Below are 13545 nucleotides of genomic sequence, written 5' to 3'. Positions count from 1 at the left end.
GTATAAAGGCAAATCTTACTTTCTGAAACATTCGCTCTTCCCATAAATCATCTTAATATTATGCTAATTTCTTAACATAACATTGGCTATTAACTTTTTAGTTTATCTAACAAGTAACTTACGTGGTCAGCATTAGTAAAATTAAGAAATTATTAATCACTGTCTCGAAACCATTTTTATGCAAAATAATCGAATATTCTTGGTAGTTGATTGTGATAATTTTTCAGCATTTTGCTAGTGGTTTTTCGGTTGATTTAGTAACTTCTGCGGTCGTCGTTAAAAAATTTAATATAAATTATATTATTCATAATCACTAAACCATTTTTATGCAAACTTCTGGTCAAAATATTTTAAAAGTTGATGGACAATTTTGTCGTGCCTCGCTAGTGACTTTTCAGTTTACCTAGTAACTTCTGTGATCGACGTTAATAAAGTAAATAATAAAATGAATTGCACACTACGAACGTGGTCCAAAAGTATCAATAACGTCGGGGTAATTATACATACTCGATCAGCAACAAGCGGTCCGAAAGCGTTCGTTGCTCGCTTTTTATTTAAACATTCGCGCTGGTGTCGACCCCGTGTATTTTCTCGCGGCATAAGCGCCCAGGAAAATGGAAAACTGTCATCGTGACTGAGGGAAGTCTGGTGAAATATTAGGTTATTACGCGATTTGGTAATCCCATATCGTCCCAGAATCCGTCGCGCGAGTAATTCGGTGAAATTAGATCAGCCATTATGCCGATCCGCAAAATTCCATCTTAAGAGAGATATTTCGGGCATTCGAAGGGATCATTAAACTCTCTAATTGTAAGTCGGCTTCATCAAAAACATCACTGACTTCTAATTTTTCTGAAATTTTAATTTCTATAATATTTTCAGACGCGTTTATAAATTCATTTCAAAAGGACATTCTATTTAAGCGTTTCAAATAAAATGTTTCACTAAAATGTTTAACTAAAATGATCATCTAAAATAATCACACACACACACACACACACACACACAACTAAAATGTTTACAATTAAATGTTTGAAATGAATCATTCGTCTAAAATGTTTGAAATGTCTTTCTACCCCTAATTCACCCTTTCGGCAATCAACATTTGAAGCTTCAACCCTCAATCCCCCGATTTATATTAAAAGGGAAGTACAACATGAACTTACATAATAAAGATATGTAAGTATCTGCGAGCTTCCGAAAATTATGTGAATTTTCCACCCCAAAATTCGTCCCTACTGTAAATTAGATGTACAACACCGCCCCGCAACCAGCTGATTTACATTAAAAAGAGGAGAACCCAGCCGAAATTTACATGACATAAATAATATTAGTATCAACAAACTTTCCAAAATAATACAAACTGCCAACTTTGCACCCCAAACTCACCCCTTTGGGTAACTTGTGTACAAGAGGGGAACCTCGAACCCTTGCTTACAGAATACGTGTAGACAAGAAAATATTATCAGAGCGCAGGGAGTGTCTTAGAATAATCTTAACTGTCAATTTTGCACCTCAAAATCACCCTTTCAATAGTTGATATCTTTATCATCAAGCCTCGGCGCCCTGATTCAGAAAATAAAGGAAAGCTAACTTAAATTTATTTAACGTATTTAATAGAAATGTATTAGCAAACCTGGTCTAAGTCGATTTTATAAAAATACGTCGGCATGCAGAAATATTCCGGAATGATTGTAAATGTTCACTTTGCCCACGATCAATCGGTCATTAACCCTCGACCATTCCATTCACATCGAAAAGGGAAGCCGGACCTTTATTGACTGAAATCAGCATTCGTGAATATTTCACAGTAATTTAAAATACTCACCTTACACCCCAAATTTACTTCAGCAGTAACTAATACACGTCAGTCATTAACCCTGGACCTTTAAATTTATAAGGAAATGGAGTTCTAGCTTAAATCTATTGACAAAAATAAATCAATACTCATCAATATTTCGAAATTATTTTAAATATTAACTATGCACTCCGAATTCACCCCTTCAGTAATTATCACCTTGGTCAACAACCCTTAATTTACATTAGAAAGAAAATCTAGCCAAAATCTATTTATTGAATACATAGGAGCATGTAGACATAAGCAGAAGTGTAACTTAATATTTAAATTAAAATTAAAAAAATTAAAATTTTGAGATTTAAATAATTGAAACTTTGTAATACAAATTCAATTCTTTAGTAATTGATATATTGGAACTCAAGTTCCAACCCTTTAATTTACATTATCCTAAATTTATTCACTAAGTATACATATGTATATCAGCGCAAATAGTATTCTAAATCTTTTCGTCCCTCTCTAAAACCCAAATGAAAAATAACATTTTATTTGCATAATAAATATTTTTTTTATCATTTGCAATAATAAATAAATAATTTGTCGAATTATTTGAATGATTTTTTAATGAAATAAAAAATTTTATTATTACTAGCAATATAAAATATCAATTCAATTTGCAATCTTTTTTTTTCACTACACCCCGAACCCTCCATTTCATACGCCATCCACCAAGCTCCATAAAAACCCGTCCACCTAACCTAAACCTTCGACCCTAAAATCCGCAAGAAAAAAAATCGTGACCACTTCCGTCTGCGAGAAATCTTTGCTATCGATGGGCGAACGACTTTTCCAACGGAATTTTTCGGGGACCGAGCGATCTCAGCGACTCTGCGAGATATCTGGAAGCGGCTTACGCAAAAGATCGGCATCGTTCGTTGCCCGGAGCACGAAGGCCAGGAAAATATTTTTCTGGCGTCGATTTTCACGGTCGGGGCACGATCCTCCAATTCATTTCACTGGGTTAGGTCGCGGAGGCTTGAGACTGCATTCTTCCAGTTCACCCACCTCCCCATTTTTTCGTCGACGAAATAAGGGACCCGATAGGAGCCGCGCCAGAAATGGCGGTTAGAGTGTGCGATGGGATCGGCGAGAGTGTGGAGGGGAGAATTTTTGTATTCCGACGTTTGCACGTTCCTTCGACAGATGACACCCGACGCCACACGTCGCACTTTTCGCTCAAAGAGTTGGCCACAATCCACAACTTCGTGCGACTTTTATGAAAATCGGTGTTTTCATGTTTTCGAGGTTTCCTGAATTTGAATGCGCTGTCGATACGAAATGCGACACCAGACGCTATCGACGTACACAAGCATTGTTTCGAACTTATTTTTCGTAGATGTTAATTTTAGTTGAACATTTTATTTTGAACACTTCATTTTAAACATATTGGTTGTGAATACTTTATTTTACACATTTTAGTTGAACATTTTATTTTAAGCATGTTTATCGAACAGTTTGTTTGAACATTTTATTCTAAACATTTTAGTTGTACATTTTACTTTATATATTTTCATTGACCAAGTACTTATTTTTTGTGGATGTCAATATTTTTCTATTTTAGCTACAATATTTGCCTACGATTTTTTACTACAATTATATGATTGGAATATAAAATTTCATACGACGATCTTCGTGTTAAGTAATTTTTGTATTTAATTGTGATAAAAATGTTTACTTAACCAATTTTTTTTAAATAATATTATAGGTCACGTAGTACAAATATATTGTCTAAAGTAGTAATAAAGAATATTATCAGTTATGAACAATATGATTATAGACAATGTAATAAGAAAAACATAATCAATTATAAATATTGTTTAAATTATTGTTACATATGTATTGTTAACTAGGGATATGTCTTTTTCTATCGCTCCATTCTGTGGTTTTCGTATGTACAACAGATCCGACGTCCATTTTTTCGGTTTTTTTTCGTAATCCGCTTGATATTTGTATCTGAAAAAAAGATACTACTCCTGAGGACTACTCCTGTTTCCAGCACACTTTTATACAACACTCTGTATATTGTTACCGATATTCTTGTAGAGCATCGAAAGACAAATGCAACGAGTATAATGAATATATACAGTGACTCGCATTAATATTCGGACACGATATTGATACAAGAACAATTGCTCCTTTTTATTGTTTATGATAGTATTATTGAATCAATTGTTTTCTCATACAAAGTAAGTAGAAACATAAATTTTGTTTATTTATTGCACATGTTCTTTTGTATAATAAGCGATGAACAAGATTGTGAGGAAATTTAACGTCACAAAAATATTCGGACAGTGAATGAATTACATTAATTTTATATAAAATGAAAATCTTTTTAATCACGTTATCATAATATTAATATTTTGTCGGTTGACCCTTTTGTTTTATTACTTCATGTAATCGCTTGGGCATGTTACAGATGACTTTATTTAAATAATCCGACGAAATTCGTTTCCATTCGTCTAACAAACGTTGTTTTATCTTTGTTGTTGTCTTTGTAAGTATTGTACGAATTTTGTGGTCCAGTTGATCCCATAAATTTTTAATTGGATTTAAATCAGGCGATTGAGGAGAAGGATGCAGTACTTTTGGACAATTGTTTAACAAATATTCCTGTACAATTCTGACCTTGTGTTTAGGATCACTGTCCTAATAAAACTTAAAACTGTACGTACACCCATATTTATAACACTTGTAATTAAATTTTCTTTAAAAAATGTCCAAATATTTCATTTTATCCATAATACCATCGATAAAAACTAGTTCACCTATACCTACGGACTGTCCGATTATTTTTGTGACGTTAAATTTCGTCACTATCTTGTTTATCGCTTATTATACAAAAGGACATGTGCAATAAATAAACAAAATTTATGTTTCTACTTACTTTAAGGAGTGCTTTATTATATGAGAAAACAATTGATTCAATAATATTGTTGCGAATTACTGCATTTCTTTCGCGTCGCGGCATTTTATTTACAATAAAGTACATAAACTATAATACAACTCAATTCAATTATGTTTGAGATCTTTGGACCGCTCGACGGTCCGATCCCGACTCTTCGATTGTCCGTTGATAACACACCTCCGTGGCAACCCCTCTCTTCTATTATTCTTTAAGGAGGTGTTCACAACAGGGCTGTTTCACATTACAGCCACTTGATTTGGACAAGTCGCCGTAACAATATTATCATAAACATTAAAAAAGAGATATAATTCTTGTAACAATATCGTGTCCGAAACATTAAGTAATCAACTTTCAAACGCAAACATATCGAGGTTAAACAATCGAAAGTATTCAATCATTATACTTGTTGGATTCGTTTCTTCGCCCTTCATCAAAACACGTACGATTCTATTTAAAATTAAACGAAAATAATTTATCAAAAATATTTAAGTTCCTCTGCTTTCAGACGCTACTATCTCAGGATTAAATGACCACAATACTACTCGTCTTATCATGCTCTTGTTACGAGCCGAGGGCCAGGCAGTTTGGGTGGCCGGAGGTTGCATGTAATTGGAATTTTTGGATGAGGTGCGTAGACCAGCCGATGTTTATTTCGACACGGGTAGCTACCTTTAAAATTAGGATAAGGTGTTTGGAGAAATTGATATTAGGGTTAGAAAAGAAATAAAGATATACCTCGAGCGGTTAAGATATATCTTGGTGGGTTATACCAACTACTGGTTTGAAACAGGAGGTGGAAATGATTAAACTTGAAACCAAAGAAAACTGGTAAAAACTAAATTATTACGCGTTGGGTTTTACAACTGTAAGTAAGTTTTCGCGGAAGAAGAATTGAAACTCGATGTTACTAATGTTTCCGCGTCGACGAATGACTCGAAACTAGCCCAATTCCCGGTCGCGTTTGGGCCCTTTATATAGTCAGTTTTTCTGTGGAAAAATGGTAGTGGGGATGATCCTATGTGGTCCGACTCCAGAAATGTTCGTCGTCGTACTCTCTCGGAGGTACTCGACTCGCGATATACAAATGAATCCCCGGCTGGCTGGCGCCAGCCTGGCGTATGCCTTCAGGAGGGAATATAAAAAATTCGTGGGAAGATTCTCCGTACGTTACACTCTAAAAGGCTCTTGAAAGCAAGCTACGAAATTCTTTTATTTCCGAATACCATAATCTGCGAAGCTTCAGAAAATCGGGTCTGCTTTATTCTACGTCCACCGAGATGGATATCCGGCGATCGTAATCCGCCGTTCGCAGAAGTCAGGAGACCAGAAACATAAAAACAACCGTGTCGCTGAAATTTCGCAACTCCATGTATCGGATTAACCGTCGGAAGACGGTTTCGATGGTCGCGGGCAACGTCTTACGACCGTTAGTCTATACGTACTCCGAATATCGCTTTCCGGCAAATTTTTTTTTTTGGGGGGGGGGATAGTACTGCTATGCTCCATAAGGTACGGAAGAAAGCGGTGGAGGGGGACGGAACTAAAGGAAACCAGAAATCCTGCTGGATGATTGGCTTCTATCTTCAGTACGATCGGGTCGCGCCGTTTATTTACAACACAGAGGCAACCTTTAGCGAACACCAACGACGACCCCCCACCCCACCCCGATCCAGCACCTAAAGGTGTCGGTGATGCAGCCACGTAGTGTTTGCACTCGTGGTTGGAGTGGCGAAAGCGACGATTCGTTACCGGGAAACACGCGAGTGTCGATCGAGTTTTCCTTCTTCGGTTTCGGCGGCGCTGTTGGTGCGGCGAGTTTATTGGAAATTTGTGGCGACGGCGGGGAATATCAATTTTGGTGGGACGTGACTGGGAACAGGTTTTTGGCAGCGTTAAAAGGAACGCATTGAAATTGCGTATCGCTTCTAACGGTTAAGATTCGAATTAAAAAATGCGATCAATTAGGAAGAATATTATTTTTGGTTTATGGACCGTCGAGGTCATTTCAACCCGTGGCGTTTGGATCATTGCTTAACACGTTCGCCCGCAGCATAAAGAACGTCATATTAATGTTCTGAATATAATTATTTAAAATTATAGCACATAGCATGATATTTAGAGAATTGATGCCTTCACTTTGGCGGCATTTTCATCATGTCGCGTAAGATGATACAATGTATTTAATGCAATAAATACAATAAATATAACTATGCTGATAGCGAACGTAACATAATTTAATTACTCAGCTTTTGGCAATTATGTAAAATACTAGAAATAGTATTTAATGTATTACATTATATTATATATAATGTACAGTTTTTAGTATGATATACAGTATAAATGTATTTAATTATACTATATAATACACGATATAATAATTTAGTATAATATACAGTATAATATATATATATATTTATATACCATATATATATATTATACTGTATATTATACTAAATTATTATATTGTATATTATATAGTATAATTATATATATATATATATATATATATATATATATATATATATATATATATATATACATAATTATAATTATATATTATAAAATATAAAAAATGTTAATTTAATAATATTTTATTAATTATATATATATATATATTTATATATAAAATATATATAATTAATAATATTATCAAATTTACATTTTTTATATTTTTTTATTGCTGCAGCATTTAATACATTATTACCGTATTAAATTATGCATTAACCTAATAAGAATGGTTTAGTACGATTACATTGTGTATAATGTTATTGATCCTGGAATTCCTAATAAATTAAACATTATTTAAAATCATGGAAATTTGAGTTCCTCGTTGTATTATTCAAATATTTTAATGATGCAACAATCTAGTTATCGTTATTTATGCGATAGTAATTATTGATATCTAAATTCCTCATAAATGTGATATCAATAAATAATCATTGTACGTCATATAACAAACATTGTTAAAAAGAACAATATGAGACAATTTTAAACAATATCATATGAAAATATAACATTGAGCATCATATATCCCATAAATTTAATATAAAATTCGTATCGATGTTATTATAATTCCGTTCAATATTATTGGAGCTTTAATACCTGAACAAAAAATATTATTTAATAGCATGAGAGTTGAAGTTCTGTACAAAAAATATTATTAAATTATTATTATATATGTTATTATATATATTAAAATATTATATTCTCGAACTTAAAATTCATATTATCCTAACATTAATTAGTGTCGTTAAAATTCAAATTGCTGTTAAATTGACATAAACTAATATGATGAGAGGTATTATTGTTTCCTGTTGTCGAAATATAAATTTCTTATAAGCTAATATTGATTTCGTGAGAGACTGGATGTGGTTTGTGGTGAGTGGACGGTGACAAGGTGACTATGTACATATAATATTATACGATATTGGCTGTAATGTAATTAGAACTCGCCATTTGTGATTGTGATTGGAGTATGATGAATATTGTAATGCGACTGTAATTACATGCTATTAGGAGAAGATGATTGATTAAAACCATCAACCCAATTATATGTATATTAAATATAGAAAATAGTATAATACACACACAATAATTTTTTTTTTGTTAAGTTACACAATTTTGCTTCGTGTAATGTTTAAAAGTGTAAAATGATGATAACGATAATTTTATCATTTATAATATTGTTTGTTATATTCCCCGCCTATTTTATATCTTCTACACTTTCTAAAATTTTTGGTATTTCTATATTTGATCATTGGTAATTAGTTATTAATTTTATTTGTCATTTATATTAGTACTACCACGATTTACAGCGGGTATTTTTTATAGTTTTCCCCCAGTTTACATATCTTACAATTTTTAAATTTCTAGTACTTGTATATTTGACTATTGCATTTTCTGTAGACTCTATATTTTTCGTAATCACAACTTACACCGGTCTTTTTTTATAGTTTTCCCCTATTTTGCATCTTTCATAATTTTTAAATTTTTAGTTCTTGTGTATTTGACTATTCCATTTACGTAGTTTCTATATTTTAGTGTTTCTATATTCGCCAGTTGCATTTTAGTGGTTTCTATGGCTTTAGTATTTCTATATTTGATTATTACATTCGTGCAGTTTTTATATTTTTAATATTTCTTTATTTATTACGTATGCTCTATTTATATTGTTTATACATATAGCCAAATATAAAAATACTAAAATGTAGAAGCTACATGAATTCAAAAATTCAGTAAATTTTATATTTGTTGTATATTAATAATCTATATTATAATATAATAATATAATAAATATAATATATATAGTAATATATAATAAATAGTATCCATATTTGAATATATCTACATTTGATTACTGAATTTATATAGTTTCTACATTTTACTATCTTTATATTTGATTATTGTATTTCGTCAAGTTTCTAATATTTCTATCATTTTCTTCTTAATTGTATTTTGCATGTATCGGAATTCTGCCATGTATTACAACGATTCTTACAATCATTGAGCTTCTGCTGTGATTTTTTAATGTATAGTATTTCTACAGTCGACGACATTTATCATTTGATGGATCGTGCGAAATCATTCGGCTCGAATTCACATTTAACTAAACTCGAATAGCGGAATTATGTTTGATGCGAGATTTTCGCGGAAAATTTTGCGAAACTCTCAACGGTATTGATCGACGAGAAAGAGAATGATCGACTTTCGAGTTCACGTCGTATTTGTTGCATAGGGGATTATGGATTTGATGGATTGATAATGAGCCAGCTATCAGCGCAAGGATTATTTCGTACTGGTTTCGTGAATGTTTGATAAGCTTCGATTAGGCCACTGATTTTACATGTCTATATAAAATATACATTTGTTGTTGTAATAATCTCTGTGCAATTCGTCAGGAGAAATTCATTATCGAACGTATTCTCCTTTTAATAATTGGGAACCATTTTAATGAAATTTGTTCATAATAATTATTATTATTATTATTATTTCCTCTGCAGTTCGATGAAAATTAACGAGAGAAAATCACCTTCTATAAACAAATACAACCGCGTATTATTCTTACGATTATTTCAACATTCATTTAAATTGAATTTATGTGTAATGATAATTAAATATTACATTGGTTGAAGTTACGTGAAAATCAAGAACAGAAAACATTTTCCATAAATAAATATATTTATTTTAATTATAATATTTATTTTAGTTACGAACTTATATGAAATAATTATTAAAACCTATTTTCAAAGAAGTTTCATGAAGATCGTGGAGAATAAAATCATTAGTAATAAATGGATATGTACACGTACATTTTTGTTAAAGATTGTCTCAATGTTTATTTAATTTTCAAATCATTCATAATTGATAATTATTTCATTGGTAATTAAGTAGAAATCTTCAGAATTAAAGTTTTCTTGTACATATATACATAAATATAAAGTTAAAAAAATTGTGTCTAAAAATATAGCAGTAATTTTCTTTCGAAAAGAAAACTTTCGAAATCATAATTAATATTGCTTGGTCATCTCTCGGCTCGCTAATGTGCTTCAATAATCAAACACAGCTATAATTCCGAAGAGTTCCATGCCATAATTATCACGTTCGAAAATTCAATTATTGTATAATATGAGAATCAATTCTATTTAGTATTTCACGAAACCGAAATATGGATGTATATAAATTCCATAATTGATATACAAGGAAATTCATTTATTTAATAACGAGAAAGCTACGTATTTAGTGTATCACGAATGAAAACAATAATTGAAACAATTTTTAATTAGTTATATAATATTTTCGGGATTATTTTTATTAAAATTGTATAATTGATATAACTGCGGAATCGAATGATGCGAGAGAAGTGAAAATCAATGTATTCAATGATCGGCTGATGATTGAGAAGTGAGAGGCGATTGAGATTGTTATTTACATATGTCGAGAATATAGTGCGTGAAATTAGCGTAAATATTCGCGTGTATATTTTAATTTTTTGTACAATCAATTGACAATATAAATTGATGAAATTTGATTATCAACAGTATACAACAACTCTGAAAATTCTTCGACATTTTGCTTTTATTGAAATTCCTTAATAACATATCATTTAATATCATCGAAATTCAAATTGCTGTAAATTTTCGCATTAGCATTGCTGAAATTAAAATTCGTATTAATCTAACATTAACTGGTGTCGTTCAAATTGTAATTGCTATAAAATTAACATAAGCTATGTGGTCTGGCTAGAACTTACTATTGTTATAATTTATATTATTTACCATTATAAATTGATAAAATATGATTATCAACAATGTTGAACAATATAAAATTCTTATGATATTTCAATTTTTATTTTAAATTTCGTTCGAAGAATCGCTGTTCCTGTCAACAACCAAACTTCGTCTGAGGAATAATTACCCTTCCACAAAATTCAACTATTCCGATCCCTTCATTATAAAGTTTTTAATATTCGTATAGCCTCGGGCTATTTATAAATTCCTCGGAGAAAAAATTTTACAGATTCTCCGACGTAATTAACCCCTTGAAATACGATTTCTTTCATTGTCATGTTGATTAGCATACTCTGTCGTTAATAAATTCTACACGAGACAGAAAATTTATATTTGTTACATTATATGACTGCATTGTTTTAAATGACAACATATTCAATTTTTATTGTAACATATTTTTGAATATTTAGTACATATCGAATATATATCATTCGAGCAAGGAGGGGATAGTTTTACCCTTAAAAATATAAACGAAGGAAAGAAATTCAATTTTTTAATATCTTTAAATTTTTATCTTAAATTTTTTTAATATCTGGTGCAATTTTAAAAATATGGAAGTTCTATCTCAAAGAAAATAAAAAGGGGTGCGAAATCTAATTTTCGCTGGAAGTAATTTCTTAATATCCAATAAAATTGTAGAAATAATTATGCAGAGAGGGAAACATCTACAAGATACCACATTCATTCAGGGGGTAGTTTCGTACTACGAAAAATAAAAAGGGATGAAACATTTAATTTTCACTGCAAATATTTTATTAATATACGGTAAAATTTTAGAAATAAACATGGAGATAGGTAATATCTAGACATCGTTATTAAGGCGGTAGTTTCACCCTGAAGAAAGTAAGGAAGGCATGAAAAATTTAATTTATGTTATAAACAGCTTTTTAATGTCATGAGAATTTTGATAACATATACAAAAATAGGGTAACATCTACATATCGCAATTAAAAAGGGGCTGTTCCGCTCTAAAAGAAAATAGGTAAAGGGGATAAAAAGTTCAAATTTTATTATACGCATTATTTTAATACCTGATAAATTTGCAAAATATACAAGAAAAAGGGGTAACATCAGGATGTCGTTGTTAAAGGGGCAGTTTCACCGTGCAGAAAATAAAAAGGGGATGAAAATTTTTTGTTCAGGAGCAATTAAAATTATGAAATAAAATTGTCCGACATTCATAATTTCGACATAAAAATCATCGAAAAATCGTAAATTATCCGTCGCGACGCGTGCTCACGAGCCAGAATCAGCGTAATCGTTTAACTCCTGCGAAATTTGCCCTAATCGCGATCATCTGAAGCTGTAGTGACTCCGTGTCATTGTTACAAGTGCGCCAACGATATTTCACCAAATTCTGATTCGCTGGATCAACCGAAACTTGCTGGACCAATTGAATTTCGGCGGCCGGGGGTGGCCAGCCGCCTTCGTAAAGGTCGCGCGAACATGATAATCACATTTCCGACTCAGCGCGAATATTTTTGGCTCTACGCACGGCCGGCACTATACCATAAATCGCACGAAACGAAAAATGGTTCGATGGAACTCGAGCGATAAGCGAAAATGAAACTTTGTTGGTCATTTTTCAAATTCGCGTGCTTCTGATAAGTTCGAAACGTTTCTCCGGCGTATGAAATCACCGTGATTCTGTGGAACGAAGTATTCCCTTTCCAACGAATCCAAGAACGTTGATCTGCGATACTTTGTTGCAAATTTATAGCAGTTTTGAAAAAAAGTATACAAGATTAATGTGATTTCTGAGGTCGTGGAATTCTAGGCGAACATTTTTCGAAATTCAGAATACCATAACTTCGTTAAAAAATATCGTAGGGTGGTGTTTTTCTACTCATTTTAGAAGTCCAATTTCCCAGTTTCGTAGCATCTTAATTCTCCTGTTTTATAAATTTTATTTCGTTAATACCCTGCACTGTAAATAAAAATGGTTCCGTCCTGTCGATTTCTCATATTCGCATAGATCTGAGTGGTTCAAAAAATTGTTTGGCAAACGCAATCACAATTATTTTAACGAACGAAGTCTCCCCTTTCGAATGAGCCCGAAAGTATTGATCTATGATTTTTGTTTGCCATCGTATAGCACCTTGGATTCTCTTCCGAATGAAATTCTGAAATTCAAAATACCGTAACTTTGTTAACAAAAAAAACTGTAGAATGGTGTTCTTAGATACATTTCAAAGGGTGAAATCTTCGCTTTCGCGCCGTTTGGATTATTTAGTATTAGTGCCCGATCGCGAGTGCCTGATCTCCGTTCCTTCATGAAGTGGCTGAAACGACGAGAAACCTGGCAGAAAAGTATAAATTTCATTGTTTTGTTTCTACACTTTTCATTGATAAGTGTTACATCGACGAGATTGCATAGCGAATATATTTTAGCCAATTGGTGTTATTTCAATCATTTCGATGATAATTTTAATGACAATAATTTCAAGGATAATAATTTCAAAGATAATAATTTCGAGAATTATATTTCCAAAGACAAC

Source organism: Megalopta genalis, unplaced genomic scaffold, assembly GCF_051020955.1.
Source record: "Megalopta genalis isolate 19385.01 unplaced genomic scaffold, iyMegGena1_principal scaffold0086, whole genome shotgun sequence".
NCBI classification, from domain to species: Eukaryota; Metazoa; Arthropoda; class Insecta; order Hymenoptera; family Halictidae; genus Megalopta; species Megalopta genalis.
Note: the sequence above shows the minus strand (reverse complement) of the source record.